Below are 16,836 nucleotides of genomic sequence, written 5' to 3' on the forward strand. Positions count from 1 at the left end.
CAGAAACTGTAGTGCTCAAGAGTGTTCAGTATGATTTGTGCTAATGCACATTGATGAAAGGTTTACATTTCAGTCTACCCAGTGTTAGCTCTCAATGTCTTAGTGTGTGCAACAGCACTCAGAACATATGTAAATACATAAATATATCAATACCTATTAATGGGATGCTTTAAATATATTTTAAATATCTTTAAATATGCTTTAAATATCTCTAAAGAAAAACATTTCAGAATCAAGTAACATAAAAATCAGGGCTGTGTGGAACAACATTAACCAGAGAAGACAGATAATAAATGCGCTTACTGCTAGTGATACAGAAATGAAATGGTGTCTTGGTCCTCCAAGAGCTCAAATTCTAGGGGTGTCTGAGTAGCTCAGTGGGTTAAGTGTTGGATTGTTGATTTCAGCTCGGTTCATGATCTCATGGTTCATGAGATGGAACCCTGTATTGGGCTCTGTGCTGACAGTGTAGAGCCTGCTTGGGATTCTCTCTCTCTCTCTCTCTCTCTCTCTCTCTCTCTGTCTCTCTCTGCCCCCTCCCCCTAAATAAATAAATAAACATTTTTTAAAAAGCTCAAATTCTAATGGGAAAGACAGCAGCCTCATAAGTTCGATAGCAGAAGTGTGTACAGGATACAAAGAGGAGAGTGAAATATTCTGCTTTGGGAGGGAGACAATTAGGAAAGATTTTATGGAGGAGATATCTGAATAAGAGTTTGCCAGATAAGACTTTCCCGTAGAGGAAGCAGCATGTACAAAGGAATGGAAGCATGAGATTGCACCACAGAATTATGAGGAATTTGGTAGCTGGACTATAAGAAGTAAGAAAAAGATATTGGTGAGTTGAGATGAGATCATGAATGATCTTATAAATCATGCTAAGAAGTTAAACATAGGATTGTATTTATTCAGGGTGGAACTTTGAAAGGTCACAAGCAGAGGAATAATGTTATTAAATTAGCCTTGACCTTTTTTTTTTTTAAATTTTTTTTTTTCAACGTTTATTTATTTTTGGGACAGAGAGAGACAGAGCATGAACGGGGGAGGGGCAGAGAGAGAGGGAGACACAGAATCGGAAACAGGCTCCAGGCTCTGAGCCATCAGCCCAGAGCCTGACGCGGGGCTCGAACTCCCAGACCGCGAGATCGTGACCTGGCTGAAGTCGGACGCTTAACCGACTGCGCCACCCAGGCGCCCCTAGCCTTGACCTTTGAGAAAGATTACATCCTGGCATGTGGTCAACAGATTGAAGGGAGACAAGATGGGAGATTATTTCCACAATTAAGTACAGAGGAGGGGAGATTCTGGAGATCTCTAGGGGGAAGAATGGATAGGATTTAGCACCGATCTATTCATTTGGTCATTCAAATAACTTAGTCACAACTTCAGAGGAAGTGTTCTAAATATCCAGAAGTTGCAAATAAAGTTTTACATATCCTTTAAAATGCTGCTATAGAGCTACATGATTAACTGGGAGGAATTTTTACTGTATATTGTTGATTTTTTAAAAGCAAACTTAAAGCAGTACATATATTAAAATCCCATTTGGTATACAAATCTTTGCATATTCAAACTTTTTTCTTTCTTTTCTTTCCTTTCCTTTTCTTTTGTTTTCTTTCCTTTCCTTTTCTTTTCTTTATTTTTGAGAGAGAGAGAGAGAGAGAGAGAGAGAGAGAGAGGCAGAGAGAGAGGGAGGCAGAATATCTGAAGCAGGTTCTGTGCTGAGACCCTGATGCATAGCTGGAAATCAAGAACTATGAGATCATGACCTGAGCCGAAGTCAGTCACTTAACTGACTAAGCCACCCAGGTACCCTCAACTTTTTATTTTCTTAAGATAAATTTCCAGAGGTTGAATTCTAGAGTCAGAAGATTAAAAAGGTTAAAATATATATGGGATGAGGTGCAGGTGTGTGTGTGCATATACATTATTATATAGAACAAAAGTCTGTAAGATATATACTTAATATGATTATTGAACTTGTAGATTGTTTTCAGTTTTATATTGTAAGCATCCTTGTACATAAAATTTTAGAGTCCTGCTCTATTATTTCTTTAAAAAAAATTTTTTTTTTCAATGTTTATTTATTTTTGGGACAGAGAGAGACAGAGCATGAACGGGGGAGGGGCAGAGAGAGAGGGAGACACAGAATTGGAAACAGGCTCCAGGCTCTGAGCCATCAGCCCAGAGCCTGACGCGGGGCTCAAACTCCCAGACCGCGAGATCGTAACCTGGCTGAAGTCGGACGCTTAACCAACTGCGCCACCCAGGCGCCCCTCCTGCTCTATTATTTCTTTAGATACAGTCCTAAGAACAGAAATTCTGCATCAAAAAATGTGCATATTTAAAGTCTTTTGATACACCTTACCAATTTTTCTCTAGAAAACTATCAATTTGTATTCTATTCTTAGTATATGACAGTTTATCCATGCCCACGTCAACACTAAATGATGACTTTTAAAATATTTTACTTATCTGCCTAATGATACATGATATGAAGTTGATAATTTTCTGATACATTTATTAAAGATTTATTTTCTGCTGAAGTCTTTTTTTTTTTTTTTTTTTTTTTTTGAGAGAGAGACTATGTGAGTGCATATGAGTGGGGGAGAGGCAGAGAGAGAGGGAGACAGAGGATCAGAAGCAGGTTCTGTGCTGATAGGAGACAACCCACTGTGGGGCTCGAACTCACAAACAGTGAGATCATGACCTGAGCTGAAGTTGGACACTAAAAAAAAATTTTTTTTAATGTTTATTTATTTGCCATGTAGCAAATAATCCTCTTCTTATAGACTTGAGATGGCATCTTTACTACAGACAAAAATTTTATTTTTGTTTATTTTTCTGCTTCTTGACTTTTTTAACAGCTTTGTTGAGATGTAAATTCACATACCACACAATTAACCCATCTAAACTGTGCAATGTAATGGTTTTTGGTATACTCTATTATTAATTTTTTTAAACCATGGTAAAGCATCTATAAAAACAGCCATTTTAACCATGTTTCAATCTACAGTTCAGTGACATTAATTACATCCAGAATGTTGCATTATTTCTAAAACCTTTTCATCATCCAAATAGAAATTCTGTAACCATTAAACAGCAAATCCTCATTCCCCCTGTTCCTGGCCTTTCTATTTTGTTAATTTTTCTTTGTCTATTTTTCCTATTTTGTTAATTTTTGTGTATTTTTATTATGATAAATTTATATATTCTTATGCTTAAATTGAATGTCCACATCCCACTCCCACACATTACTTTTTTTTTAACTTTGCTGACTATATTAGCTTTTCCATTCTCTTAATTTAATTAAAAAAATTTTTTTTAATGTTTATTTATTTTTGAGAGAGAGAGATAGAGCACCAGTGGAGGAGGGACAGAGAGACAGAGAGGGAGAGAGGGAGACACAGAATCTGAAGCAGGCTCCAGGCTCTGAGCTGCTAGCACAGAGCCCCATGTGGGGCTTGAACTCATGAACCACAAGATCATGACGTGAGTCGGAGTCAGATGCTCAACCAGCTGAGCCACCCAGGTGTCCCCTCTTAGATTAACTTTAATTTGCCAAATTATAAAAGGAATGGCAATACATTCATGGTTATTTTGAGGAAAATCGACATCTTCATTATATTGTTTTTTGCTACCTAGAACATACAATCTTTATTCAAGATTCTGTTTAAAAAAATAATAGTTTTACTGACATAAAATTTATATACCATACAATTCATCCATTCAAAGTGTACAATTTGATTGTTTTTAGGAGATTCACAGATAGGTGTGACCATTATGACAGTCAATTTTGGGACATTTTCATCACTTTGAAAAGAAACTCTACACCTTTACACATCATCCCTCTATCATCCATCCCTTCACCCCAGTTCTAAGTCCTAATCTACTTTCTGACTATAGGTTTGCCTCATCTGAAAATAGGCAAATTTTACTTCATAAATATATTTGGGGACTTGTTTGCCTATTCTGAAAATAAGGCAAATTTTATTTCATAAAATATATATTTTGGGACTGTATCTTTCAGGTAGCATAACGTTTTCAAGGTCTATCCATGCTATAGAACATTGGTACTTTATTCTTTTTTATTGCCATATCATATACCGTTGTACGGCTATACCACATTTTATCTATTAATCAGTTGATGTACATTTATTTTGTTTCCACCTTTTGCTGTTACGAATTATGCTGCTTTGAACATTCATGTACAATGTTTTGCATGGACATATGTTTTCATACCTCTTCGGTATACGTATAGGAGTGGAGTTACTGGATCATATGTAGCTCTATGTTTAACAGTTTGAGGAACTGCCAGACTAGTTTCTAAAGCAGCTGCATGATTTTACATTCCCACCAGCAGTATATGAGTGTTCTGATTTTCCATAGCCTCACCAATAATTGTTATTTTCTATCTTTTTTATCATAGACATCCTAGTATTTGTACAGTAGTGTCTTATTATGGTTTTGGTTTGTATTTCCCTAATGACTAATTAGGGAACTGAGCCTCTCATTTACTGGCTATTTGTATATCTGCTTTGAAGAAATGTGTATGTAGATCCTTTACCCCCTCCCCCGCTTTTTTTTAAAAGTAAGTTCTATACTTAACGTGGGGCTTGAATTCATGACCCTGAGATCTAGAGTCACATACCCTACCGACTGAACCAGTCAGGTGCCTCATCCTTCACCCTTTTTAAATTGGGTTGTCTTTTATTGTTGAGTTTTAAGTGTTCTTTACATATGTACATTCTGGATACAAGTCCCTCATCAGATAATGTGATTCGCAAACGTTTTTTCTCACTTTCTGAGTTGTCATTTCACTTTCCTGATTGTGCCCTGTGAAGCACGGAAGTTTTTAACTTCGATGAAATTCAATTTATCTATTTTTTTTCTTCTGTTGTTTTTACTTTGGTGTCATATCTAATAATCCATTGCCAATTCTGAGATCATAAAGATTTACCCTTATGGTTTCTTTTAGGGGTTCTATAATTTTTACTCTTACATTTAGGTCTTCACTCCATTTTGAGTTAACTTTTGTATATGGTTTGAGCTAAGGGTCCAACTCCATTCTTTTGCATGCATCCATCATCCAGTTGGTCCAGTACATTTGCTGAAGAGACCATTCTTTCTCTTCATTGGATGATATTGGGATCTTTGCTCAAAATTAGTGGACCATGACACATGGGTTTATTTCTGGACTCTCAACTTTATTCCATTGGTTAATAACTCTATCCTATGTCATTAGCACACTATCTTGATTACTGTTGCTTTGTGGGTAAGTTTTAAAACTGGGAAGTGTGTGTCCTCCAACTTTATTCTTCTTTTTCAAGATTATTTTGGTTATTCTAGGTCAGGTTTCCTTTTAAGTAAGGTTTTTCTTTTTCCGTATAGTGAAGAAATGCACAATTTTTTCTTGTTAGGCTGTTTAAGTGCTACATATTTTTGTTGGAATTTGTTTTCCCAACAAATTGTAACCAAGATTGCTGTTTATGGGAAACCTATTAATTTCTTTTAACTGATTTTTGAACAACTGGCCTAGTACTCAGGTAACTCCTTAATGCTAGTAGTCATTTAATTGATTCTGTTTGATATGCAGTTATAGCGTATGCAAATAATAATCATTGTATCTTTTATTTTCTTATATCTATCTTTCATTTCTTCTCTGACCTTTCTGTATCAGCTAATATATGGTATGAATATATGAATAATGGTAGTCATAGTCTCAGTCTTGCTCATCCCTGGCTTGAGTGGGGATGCTTCTAATATTTCACCATTTAGTTTGATGGATTCAGACAGCTATCACTGAGCTGCATCTTAAAAGGATTCAGAAGTGGGGGGCCTGGGTGGCTGAGTCGGTTGAGCCTCGGGCTGGACTCTCGGTTGCAGCTCATGTCAAGATCTCGTGATTTTGTGAGTTTGAGCCCTGTATCGGGCTCTGTGCTGAAAATGAGGAGCCTGCCTGGGATTCTCTCTCTCTCCCTTTCTTGCCCCTCCCCCACTCATGCTGTCTCTGTCTCTCTCAAAATAAATAAATAAACTTAAAAAAAAAAAGGATTCAGAAGCAATCTAAAAGTGGTGGGAGGGTCTGTAGTGGTGTTTAGGGTCAGTTCAGAAGAGAGCATTCCTGTCAGAGGTAACAGCATGAGCAACGACTAGGTTAAGAGGCAGTATGGATGTGTGTAGGAAACAGAAGTTAGATGTTGCTATGTCATAAATTTAAAAATCAGGGAAACATGAGAAGAGAAGCTGAAGAGCTGGATAAGGACTAATCCCAAAGTGTCTTAACAGCTATATTAAGAGGTTTGGGTTTTATTCTTTTTATTTTGGAGAACCACAGAAAAATTTCAAGTAAGGCGGGGACATTGTCACCGAGGGACCCTTTCACAAACACTTTCTTTGTTAAAAGAATTTTGAAGGGCTCCTGGGGGACTCAGTCTGTTAAGCATCCGACTCTTGATTTCTGCTTAGGTCATGATCTCATGGTTTGTGAGTTCAAGCCCTGTGTTGGGCTCTGCGCTGACAGTGTGGAGACTGTTTGGGACTCTCTCTCTCCTCTCTTTCTGTCCCTCCCCTGCTCGTGCTTTCTCTCAAAATAAATAAACATTAAAAAAATAGAAGAATTTTGATTACGTCATTGATGCAATATGTCCAACCAGATAATGAAAGATTTGTAGCTCCAGAACCACACAGATTCTCTAGAACTTTCTTGTCCTTGAGGGCATCCACTGTCAGAAATGCCTGGTCTCCACTCCAGGCCAGGTAAAGCATGAATACATGTCCTCTGTGCCCACCAGTGTCAAAGCACTGAATGACAGAATTGCTCCTTCCCTGTACCTTATAGTTGCTAAAGTCTGCATAGGTGCTTTTATGCCCTGTGCAGACCAGGTACATGGAAAACTTTTATTTTATTGTTTGACCCAGCCCCTCTAGGCACCCCCTGATCTCTGGTACATTGTGCAAATTATTTACCCTGGATCAGGATATGCCCTTAGTTGGGAGCTATCTTTCTGGAGAAAGTAGGTAAAAAAAACTGTGTGGGAAGGGAGCAAGCCTGACATAAGGAACAAGGTGTTCTGGGTTAAGCCTCTAAATTTCACAATGGTCTTAGTAAAATGAATTCAGAATATTTTGATTCTACTGCTTTGATGTCATGTTTAAGAATAAAACCATTTATATCTATTCAAACTAACGTGAAAGTGTGTCTGTGTATATAAAAAGTGTTTTCCAGAAAAAAAGACATTAAGTATATTTGATATTTTTATTGATTTTCTATTTGCTGCAGTTAACATCCCACTTTTTTCATCTTTACTCCAGTGAACTGATACTGTAGGAACCAATGTTTCCATGATGACAAGCATTGTTCATATCAGACTTAACTTCCATACCAGCACTGTGAGCTGTCTTCCATGGCCCCACTCTCTGCCAGGCTCAATTTTCTTGAGTAAAGTTTTGCAACATCCAAATTTTGTCAATTTTTCATTTTTCCACATGTTTTGTTTTGTTTTGTTTTGCTTTGGTTTTGGTCAATTTACAATCCTATTGGTCAGTATTTGCCATTGTTAGTTGTCTTGTCTTGTTTTCTACCAAATTTAATTTTCCTGAGTTAATTTGGAGTTTTTAATGCTATCAATACAATCTGATTTTCCAATAGGTCTTTTAACTAAAACAATGTCCTGCATGCTCTGAGAGCCATTCTCAGTATTATTATGATGGTTCTTTCTTCTAGTAATCTTTTTATAGACTGGATAAAAGACAGATTGTGTTTATATCTGGAAGCAAAAAGAAAAGATCATTAATGAACAAATGTGAACTGGGTTCTTGCCTGGTTCAAAATAACATGGTCAAAATTCACGCTTTGTGGTAAGCTTGTTGGCTTTTTTAGGATTAGAAATCTGTTTTGTAAATGTGACAAGCTTACCATTCCTGTACTTTTTCTTTTTTTTTTTTTTTTAATATTTATTTATTTTTGAGAAAGTATGCATGCAAGTGGGGGAGGAGCAGAGAGCAAAAGGGGGACAGAGGATCTGAAGCCAGCTCCACAAAAACAGCAGAGAGCGCCATGCAGGGCTTGAACTTGCAAACCACAATATCATGACCTGAGCCAAAGTTGGACATTCAACCAACTGAGCCACCCAGGCGCACCTGCTATAGTTTCTTTTAACCTTCATTGTGTTTTTTTTCACAAATTTACTAAAATTTCTTTAAGAAGATAAGTTTTCCCCAGGTCTTCCAAGGGAATTTTCCAGATAATGATTTTCTATTTGAGCTCTACTATATTAAATCCCTTAGAATTGGATTTTGTTTATCATCTTATTCTTTCCTAATGCCTTTTTCAAATTTCACATTGAGGTCCAGAAGAAGAGTAAAAATAAAGTTAAGGTTTATTTTAGCAATTCATCCCAGACATTCCAAGTGAGAAAAAAATTTTGATTACTCATTTCTATTTCCCTTTCTCAAAACAAAACAAAACAAAACAACAACACAAAAAAAGAGATTACAAAACCAAGTTTTGAGGGATCAATGAGTCAAGGCAGGGGATGGAATTCTAGGATTCCAGTAGAATTGGAACAATCTAAACTTCCTTTGTGGAAGAGCATTGAGTATTGGGAGTGCTCAAAATACCGGAAGACTGGAGAGAGTAAAGAACAGCTCATCACCACATGCCTGTAAGCTATTCTTCTACTCTGCACAAATCTTACAATGTGGCCTAGGTTGGCATGAAGCTTAAATCAACAAGTAAAGGTTTCTGAAGAGCACAGCAGGTGCTGGCTATCATTCTTTAGTGGGTACTGTAATGTTCCTTGCCAAGAGAAGGCACAATCCCTGTCCTCAAAGGGGCTTGTTTTGGTTGGAGTGATGACTAACAACATTACCTCACAATGTTTATTAAGGGCTGAGATAGAAGTCAGCACAGGCTGCTGTGGAAACATTAATCAAGACCAGTGGAGTTCAAAGGTTTTGGCCTCAGAACCTATATATATTCTTAAAAATTACTGAGGGACTTCTAAGAGCTTTTGTTTATGTGGGTTAGTTATTTACTATCGTAGGAATTAAACCTAAGAATAATAAAACACAAAATAACAAAATTCATTATATGTTATCATAAATAACTTATTATGAATTTTTTCCCAACAAAATTTAATGAGAAGAGTGGCATCACTTTAAATTTTTGCACATTTCTTCAATGTCTGGCTTAATAGGTGGCTGGATTCTCATACCTCCTTCTGTATTTAATCAGCTGCTACATGTTTTGGTTGAAGGAGATGAAGAAAATTTGTTAAAGAATTGACGCTCCTCTTAAAGGTCTAGGGAACCCTTCAGAGGATCCTCTTGCCATATTTTGGAAACTGTTGACTTCGACCAGGAATGATTCTTGTAGGCAACTTGAGTCCTGAAAAAGACCATCTATTTACAGAAAAGGCGAGAACAGAGGTGGTTAATGATGGGGCTGTTGTGTATAGCCAGCCGGGATTCTTCGGCAAGGGGCTCATGTACTGCCCTGTAGCCTACCATTCTTGAAAGCACACCCAATTAATGAAACGTATTGGGGCGGGGGGGGGGGGGCAGATTTGACTATCAATATTGCACTACGAAGCCTTAGTGCTCATTACAATCGAGAAAAATCGATCTGTGCCTCACCCCGCGAGCGAGGTGATAGCTCAAGGCCCTCAGGCGTGCCGCACCCAGACAAGACTGGGAGCGGCGCGGAAGCGCAGCCGAGTGCTACAGCCCGGGCCCCGCGGAGGCGCGGCACTGGAGAGCCCACATTGCGCAGGCGCAGCGTGCAGGCCGCGGCCCCCGGAACGGTAAACAGTGGGGTCACGTGACGCGGCCCGGCTCCTGCCCCCGCGCCGCCGCCGCACGCCGATGGCTGCGGGGTCTCGCGCCGCCGCACGGTCCCCACGAGGCGAGCGACCCTCGGGCCCTGGGCGGCGGCGGCTGCTACGAGGATAAAAAGGGCGGCGCGGAAGCCAGGCTAGTGTCGTCAGCAGCAGCCGTTCGGCCCTGTGAGCAAAAGAGGCTGTGGCAGCGACGCCGACGTCCTGCGCGTACCCCCTCTCCTCGGCACCCACCGGGCCCCCTCCTCCTCGGCGGCGGCGGCGGCGGCAGCGGCCACCATCTTCCTCTTGCTGCCAGTGGTAGCGCTCGTCTGGCGGAGCTGGGTGAGTTGCGGCTCTGGCCGCGGCCAGGGAGACGGGCAATTCTCCCCTCCCCCATCCCTTTCCACACGCACAGCGCCGCCGCGGGCCTCCCCGCCCCTCCCGCGGCGGACACTCCGCGCCTTTCTCCCGCGCAGCCGGGAAACCTCTCCGGCCTCTTGCGCAACGACCCCGGCCTGCCCGGGCCGTGCCTCTGTCGCCCGGGACCGTTTGGATCGCGGGGTGGGAGGGAGCCGCGGCGGCGAGGTGGCCAGGCGGAGGGTCTGGACCGCGGCCTCTCCCCGGCTTCTGCTCCCGGGCCTTCCGCGGTGAGTGTGCTCCACTGCCGCCGTCGCGCGGGCGCGCAGGCCCGGAGGCACCGCGGGCGCTGCCAGGAAGGCCCGCCCGCAGGCCCCCGGACCTGGCCCTTCGTACCTCTTCCCTCCAAGGGAGCGAGCTCGGCATCGAGCTTTGGGCCCTGCCGCGAGGCTGAACCCTGTCCCAGCTTTTGGAGAGGGGGGAGTTGGCGCTCTATCCATCCTCCTGCTACCGCGCGCTTTTGTGCTCGGGACCCAAACTGTCGACTCCTTTTGCTTAGTTTGAAAAAGGAAGCCTAGAATGTGGCTTTCGGAATAATATGAGTAATTTAATGAACCACTTGTCGATTCGTGCGTGTTAATGGTGCTAAATAACTGATCACCTGACACGGGGAGGGGGGCAGGGAGGAGGGAGAAAGGGAGAGAATGTTAGTACCGCGCATAGTCCTGTTTCCCCCTTCTTTCCCCCAGCAATGTGTTGCCGGGTCCGATGACCTTTTCCCATCTTTGGATTTTTAAATGCCATTTTCTAAAGACTATGATTCGAGGTAGTTTGAATGCATGATTATTGGTGCTATTCAGGAATCATTTGCAGATTATGATCATGGATAATCATTAATGTAAGTGGTAACAGCGCTTTGATATCTACCTTTACTAATCTTCATTACATGTAGAAATACTTAATTTAAAATGAGACATTGGTTATTGAGCCTTTCCCAAATACTACCTTATTTTAAGCCAAAAAAAAAAAAAAAGATACAGTAAACTATTTAGGGAGTACTTAGTACATTGTTCTACTTAGTTACGATTTGGGGGTCGATTTTTGTTTTCCTTTTTACAAAACTGGTTGTTCGAGATCTTGCAAAACTACGCCTTCTTTACTCATTCATTTCCTACCATTTTTTGATTCTTGAATGAAGTGTTTGGGATTGTGAAAATGTTTTTAGATGTGTTTGTGGTAAAGAGACACGAGTCAAAAGAACCAAGAAGTCTTTGCAGGATTCTTCTGTTTTTGAATTTGTATCCTCATTCCAGAGCTCAAGAGGTGTTGTATAAAGATTATTTCGAATAGTAGTTTTTGCTACCGCTCGACCTTTTTATTACTATTATTTTCTGTCCAGTTCTTCTGTTTATTTGCCCTATATTACGATAATGAATTTTTCCTCCATCATCATTATATCTATTACTATTTTAAAATACATACTCCATTTCCCCATGATAGTAATATAATTTCAGAGAAGATTTAGGAGCTATTATTGGTCTGATTGAGCCATACACAGTTCAATTAGTAACAGAAAGACTTCTCAACTGAACTGGGCTGCTTTTTAAGTATGCAGAATTACAACCATAGATTTTAAGCTTTATTTGATAGCTGTGCTGTTAATTTGTCAAAAGGATAACAAGAGTTAGTTGATGGGACCAGTTTTCCCTTGTTCCTTGCATGCTTTATAGGTCCGTTTATTGAAGAGCATGAAAACGTGATATACTGCTTTTGCATCCTTCAGGCAGGGCAGTGAACTTCCTTGTCTGTCACATTGAGTTAGTTATGCATTCTATGCTGTTGGGATGGACTTCACATAACTTTAGTTGATCCTTTGGTATACTCATCTGTTGCATGTTCAAATAAGTCAAATCTCAGAGAAGCAGTCTGTGTAAATGTAGGTGAAAGTTAGCATTAATTAAATGCAAATTTCAGGATAGAAAAGAGGAAAGCAAGTTGTCTCTATGTTCAAATCGTTTAAAACCATAGTATTAAAATTTAAATTGTATTCAGATTGGAATTAGTTAAGAAAGGTTGATAATCTTTGATTTATGTAATAGTTTATTAATAAAACTCTGTTGTTAAAAGTTGGAAGGCAACAAGGTGACAGTTGGATTACTGCAAAATTATCCTGAGTTTAGATTTTCACATAATATGTATTATACTTGGAAAAAATTCGTGAATGTAAATTATGCATACAATTCTTTTTTTTTTTTTTAGTACTGAAACATAATAGTTATCTTCCTTGGTAATATGGCGTTGCCTTTTTAATACATTTTGCTTTCTTAAATGTGCACTTTTTTTGTTTTTGACACAGATATCTCATGAAATCCTTTTTACTTAATTTTTGTCTGGAGATAAGGTCTTTTCTCCTCTTTAATGAGATAATGAGCTTCATTGATCAGTATCTCAGGTTTGTGGATTACCGGTAACTACTTCACAGTGTCAGGAACTATTAGGGTTCTTGGAGTGCAGATTTCTATTTTCTTTCATCCACATTTCAGGAAATCTTTCTGACGAGGGCTGTTGGATTTCTTTCTTTTGTGGAGCAGTACATCTTGGGCTCTGTTTCTCTTTTTTTTCTTGGAGCACCTCCGAGAATCCTGGAGTATGTTTTCAGAAGGATAGACATTTTATTTTTTAACTACAAAAATGACTTGGCAAATTGTTAGACACTTACAGTATAGTTGCATGTTTGAGAAAGATACTCCCTTTTATTTGCTGCTCCTTGAATACTGGGAAAAGATATTGAGGGTGTTGGTTTGATTCAAAATATGTGAGACCCAGGGGCTGTTTTTACCCTCAAGAAACATAGTCTAGGTTGAGAAACAAGATTCAAAGACTCAAGATGTTAAATCATTATATTAAAGTGAAAAGATGATATTTCAAGAATTACAAAAGGCATTGTGTGAGAAATTGCCAAATGTGTAGACCGGACACTTACTCCTATGCATTGTGTGTTAATTTATATCATTAAAACAATTTTTTTTTTAATGTTTATTTTTGAGAGAGGGAGTGCAAGCATGCATGGGGAAGGGGCAGAGAGAGGGAGACACAGAGTCTGAAGCAGGTTCCAGGCTCTGAGCTGTCAGCACAGAGCCTAATGCGGGGCTCGAACTCAAGAACTACAAGATTATGACCTGAGCTGAAGCTGAAAGTTTAACCAACTGAGCTACCCAGGTGCCTTTAGATCATTTTTTAATGGTCAGGGAATTTTCATTTTTATGATCAGTTGTACAGTGAAGAGAAAGAATGAAGAGAAATAGTTTAATAAAAATTTCAAAATACTACCCAGAAGTTTTAGTTTTAGCATGATCTAACTTTATTAGATGAAGTTTTGAATGGCATAGTAGATTGTACAGAAAGGCTAAACTTAATGTTTTTTTTTGGTTCATTCATAATTTGTGTGAGTTGGCCATGTGAAAACATTCTAAAATTGTAGACTGTGAAAATAAATTGCAGAGTTTGTAGTCGATAACTTCCAAAATGATGTTTGTACACACTGAGGATAGCCATTGTGTTTTTTATGTGTAGGGAGTGGCTAAGTGTGTATTTTCTAACTTATTTTGGAAGAAGGGTAGGTCACTTTCTTTTTAGTATTTTTAAGATTTTATTAATTGTTAAGAACATAAAAATTAGTATGTGTTACACAAGTAGAGTGCATATAGTATAGTATAAATGTGCGGATTCAGTAATCACGCTGCTTGGGTTTCAGTTTGGGGCAAATTACATAATGGTCTGGGCCTCAATTTGCTTGTCTGTAAAATAGATAGAGTAATTGCACCTTCCTCGCAGGGTTGTTGGGAGGAACTAATGAGATAAGGCATACGATACACTTAGCATAGGGCCTGAAACATAGTGCATGCTAAAAGTACATGTTAGCTTGTAGTGTTAGGACCTACTCCATAGTTTCAATGATGAGCTACTTCCACTGGTTGTATGGTCAGTCCAAACCATATCAGTAGGATATGGTTGTAAACTTTGGAGTTAGTGCAGTTGGCTAGTGTAATTCTGCTTTTGCCAGATTCAGCTTGTATTTGATAGTTCTTTTTCTGGATTCTTAGGTTAGCTTTAGTCTTAGTATGGCAGACACCTTGGAATCTTACCTGTTCTTTTACCTGATTTAGAAAAGTTTCGAGCTTTGCTTTTTCTTAAAGATTCTAACCAATGCAACTGGAGTAGAATTTGAAGTGTGTTTAGAGCAGTTGATTAGGTTGCATTGCTCTATAGAATTGTACTTTCTAGAATTGTGTTGTACTACATTGTTTAACCATTTAGTGATTTTCCTTTTCTCTATCCTGGAAAGATAACCTGTTACTCATCTTTAATGTTTTCATATTATGGTGGTTAAGAACTGACCTTTGTGTCAGAGCAGAATTGAGTCCCAGCTGTGTCACTTATTTATTCTATAATACTGGGTGTAACTTTGCTAAGCTTTAGCCCCACTCTTATAAGTTGAAATAATAATGATACCTGCCTAATTGTATGGTTGTGAAGATTAAGTGACATCATGCATACATTAAGTTTACACTGTGCCTGGCACATAATAAATACTCAATGCATTTTGCTTTATAAATAGATAATACAGTGTAGTGGTAAGTGCATTGATTCTTGAAGGAAATTTTCTGGGTTCAAATTTCAGCCCCACCATTTACTATAGCAAGTAATTTAAGCTCTTTGATCCCAATTCTTCCCTCCCTTCATTTCTTTTTCTTTCTTTGTTTACTGAATTATAATATAGCATTGTAGTGAGGATTAAATTAATAAATGTAGGGCAGAGTTTCTTAACCTTAGCAGTTTTCTGGCTGGATAATTCTTTGTTGTGGGGCTTTCCTTGTGTATGGTAGTATATTTACTGGATGCCAGTAGCCTGCCCTCCCTTTGTGATGACCAGAAATGTCTCCATATATGGCCAAATGTCCTCTGGAGGGACATAATCACCTCTGATTGAGAATTACTGATGTACAGTATGTAGACCATTGCCTGGTGTGAAATTAGAGCACATCGTTTTACGTTTTTAGTCACTATTAGTAGTGGTACTTTTATTTTTCTACTACTAGTGCCTATTAGAAATTTGTTCACGGTAAGCAAGCCTGATGAATTGACAGCTTAATTTAGACTATAGGATAGGGGCTATAAGGCACCACGCTTCCATTCCCAGGGCCTTTGCATTTAGGTCTTTGCCTGGATTGCTTTTCCTCATTTGTGCATGGATCACTCCCTCTTTTCAGATTTTGGCTTACATGTTCATTTACCATTGTACATAGAAACACTCTTCCTCTTCCCATCACTATTACCCTGTTTAATTTTTTGTCATAGATTTTACAATCTCCTGAATATATTTGTAACTCCCCCATGCCACCCCCATACACATATATGTGAATACAGACTGCATGAGACAGAGCTTCTTCATAGTATAAACTGTTAGGGTCTTTGGTAGCTTTAATGATTTATTGTTAGGTTTATATCTATTTTTTTTAAAGGAGATGACATGATAAAACATAGTTTTACTTTGAAGATGCTTCTGAAAAGTTGAGATAGTTTCAGTGTATTCTTAATTTAAAGGGGATTTTATAGAAATATAACTTTTTTTTCTTTTTTGCTGTTGGTGTTTTCTAAATCTTTTTTGCTTTCCATTCCATGAAACAGAATACATGCTGATTTTATCAGTGTGAACTAAATTTGTTTGCAGTATAATTTTTTGAGAGTTACAGATAAAGTATTTTAAAGCGGGACATATCTTCAAACTCATTTTATTCAGAATGTTGGTAGTAATACTTATTTTTTAATTGTTCTGAGTCTTTCCAAATGGTCTGTTAGGACCAGACTCTGTCATTCATAATTAGCACATGCTGTTCTTCCCTTTGCCTGGAGTATCTTCTGGACCTTTAGGATCCAGCTCATACATCACTTGCTTAGATATTCTTGGCCTCATGAGTTTCACCTTCCTCTGTAATAACTGTCTGCAATCCTTATTATGACACTGTCCTATTTTGTTGTGATGTTTACATGTTGTTTATATGTCTATACTCTTATATTGTGAGTTCCTTGGATTTGGATGGTACTTGTTTCACTGGTACCTATAATAATACTTTATAAGTAGATGCTTAATAAATATGTGAATAAATGAGTAATTTTGAATTAAGTAGATTACCCAGTTCTCTGACTTAGCTGGAGATATTTTATGGTCTGGAAACATGAGACGTTACTGTGTGTGATCTAAGAACTAATTCCTGGTTTCAGTATATACCCAAATTATTAGTATCGATTTAATTGAATATGTACATATCATTATCCATTTAACATACACTGTAGATGGACTTGTTGTTTTATTTTTATTTATTTTTTTGAAGATTTTAAAGATCTTCTTTGTCTATCCACATTACTAGTTATCTCCTCTAATTTTATTTTTATTTTTATTATTTCTTTTAATGTTTATTTTTGAGAGAGAGAGAGAGAGAGAGAGAGAGAGAGAGACAGAGCACGAGTTGGGGAGGAGCAGAGAGAGAGCGAGACACAGAATCCGAAGCAGGCTCCAGGCCCTGAGCCATCAGCCCAGAGCCTGATGCGAGGCTTGAACTCAGGAACCGTGAGATCATGACCTGAGCTAAAGTCAGAT

The 16,836-nt window shown here is 38.7% G+C and overlaps 1 protein-coding gene across 1 annotated transcript in view; it reads left to right on the forward strand.

Annotated features, from left to right (window-relative positions):
- The first annotated feature begins 9,856 nt into the window (after positions 1-9,856).
- The window catches only part of PHF3 (PHD finger protein 3), an 81,578-nt gene continuing 74,598 nt past the window's right edge, over positions 9,857-16,836 (forward strand). Inside the window, 1 exon segment of the mRNA XM_043591723.1 lies at positions 9,857-10,163. The gene's annotated coding sequence lies outside the window, so the exon portion shown is untranslated.

Source organism: Prionailurus bengalensis, chromosome B2, assembly GCF_016509475.1.
Source record: "Prionailurus bengalensis isolate Pbe53 chromosome B2, Fcat_Pben_1.1_paternal_pri, whole genome shotgun sequence".
Lineage (NCBI taxonomy): Eukaryota > Metazoa > Chordata > Mammalia > Carnivora > Felidae > Prionailurus > Prionailurus bengalensis.